Source organism: Capsicum annuum, chromosome 7, assembly GCF_002878395.1.
Source record: "Capsicum annuum cultivar UCD-10X-F1 chromosome 7, UCD10Xv1.1, whole genome shotgun sequence".
In the NCBI taxonomy this organism is placed as follows: Eukaryota; Viridiplantae; Streptophyta; class Magnoliopsida; order Solanales; family Solanaceae; genus Capsicum; species Capsicum annuum.
The window spans coordinates 58,943,757-58,945,902 of NC_061117.1; positions in this window are offsets into that span (position 1 = coordinate 58,943,757).

Here is a 2,146-nt window from a genome sequence, read left to right on the forward strand (position 1 = left end):
TTATCTAAATTGGGAGTAAATTTTTCCATGCACAGAGTGACTTAGGGGCAAGCATAATTTTGATTCCCTATCCTTGTTTAAAATATTGGACTTAGGAGAGTCGAGACCGACTATCGTGTTGTTGTAGCTAGCAGATGGTTCATTTACATATCTGAATAGAATAATTGAGGAGGTCCTCATAAAGGTTGGTAAATTTATTATACCTGCTGATTTTATTATTCTTGATTTTAAGGTAGATGAGCAGGTACCAATCATCTTAGGGCATCCATTCTTAGCAACTAGAGGGGCCTTGATTGATTTTAGATAAGGTACACTCAAAATGAGGGTAGATGATAAAGTGGTGGTATTTGATGTTTAAAAACACCCATCATAAATTCCCAAATTAAAGATTTATTTATGATCAATGTTATTGAAGGGGATAAGTTTGGGGTTTCTAGTCCAAAAGAGACCTCTTCGAACTACCTAATTGAGCAGCCTAAGCTTCTACCTCCTAAGTTGGATATTATGGAAATTGATGACCCTGAAAAGGCTACATTTGAAAAGTTGGTGACACTTGAGAAATCACACCCAAAAGGGGTGAAAAGGATAAGTAGATGGCCTCCAATTGTGAGGGAAAAAATGAAGGAATTTGGTTTAGTTGAGCTAGGTCGTGCTGCAACAAAAAATCAGGCGCTGCTTGGGAGTCAACCCAAGTTAAGTAGGTATGTTTTATTTTTAGTTTTTAGTTTTATTTCATGTAGTTTTTGTTTTTAGTTGAGTTGCAGGTTAATGGGAAGTTTGAGTACCATAAAGTTGAGCTAAGGAGTATGGCAAAAATAGAGTGTTGGGTCCCATGGATCTCATTTATGTGTAAAGATACTACTAGCATGACTTAGAGGCCTTAAGGAGTATTTATATCTCTTAATTTTTATTCACTTTGGGGACAAAGTATATTTTTAAGTGTGGGGTGGGGAAATTTCTAATTTTTGGCTCAATTTATAATTTTTAGGATAGGAATAAGTGAAATATTTGAGTTGGTGATATTTTTGATTGCATGGTGCAAGTGTTTTGTTTGGTAAAAGTATGTTGATTGAGGGAATTTCTACTTTTGAGACTCTTAGGCTCATGATTATGACTCTTGTACTTTTTGGCTTAAATTTGAATTCATGTTATTGTTTGGTTGGGAGCCTATGATGATCCTATTGAGTTGAGAATGTGCCATATGTGATGTAAGTTTTTTTGTATATTCCTTGTTTTATGTGATTTCCAGAACTTGCCCGGTGTGTGTGTAAAGAGAAATAAAGAGTTGGGTTTAGGAGATGATTTAGGCATTTCTTTGATAGCCTTGTTTTATACCTTATATGCATCCTACCCTTTGTGCATTATCTTAGTTAACCCCCATTGAGCCTTTAGCTTTTTCTTTGATAGCCTCATATGTAGCCTAATCCCTTCTTTAATAGACCTTAATTTGATCCAAAAAGATCCTAAGTGCTTTAATAAAAAATGAATTTGAGAAAGGAGTTTGAGAAATTAAAGAAGAAAAAGGTGAAATTAATGCCCCAAGGTAATAGTTATTTGTGTTTATATTTGATATGTTGTGGTCGGGAGAGATGTAAATGGTGTTAGAAATATTCCCATGGTTGTGAAAAAGAAAAAAATTGAATCTTAAAGGAATAAACAATTCACCCACCATGTGTTTGTGAAAATACTTAAAAGAGATGGGGCAAAATAAAAGATATAGATGGATGAAAACTTGTACTTTGGTTGTTAGAGATTGGTTCTAAATGGATAGTGTAGTGTATTAAAGCATTTAGAGAGGTTAGTCACTATTTCCAAATAGTTTCTACCTTTCCCTTAGCCTGTATTACAACCCCAGAAATACCTATTTGATCCTAAATTCATCATTCTAATATTAGTGGAGCACTACACTAAGGGAAAGCCTATGGTTCATTATGTGTAACTTATGAATTCTTTGTGAGAGTGAGTATAATTTGATTCTTATATCCATCATGTTATGAATTGCTTAATTATGAGTGATTATGGGTAACTCTCTTGTTGTGAGGGGCACATATTTGATGAATGTGGGTGATTTATATGACCTCCTTGAATGAGTGATAAGTGTGAGTTTTCCAACTAGATGAGTCAATTCTTGAGGCTAGGATGTTTT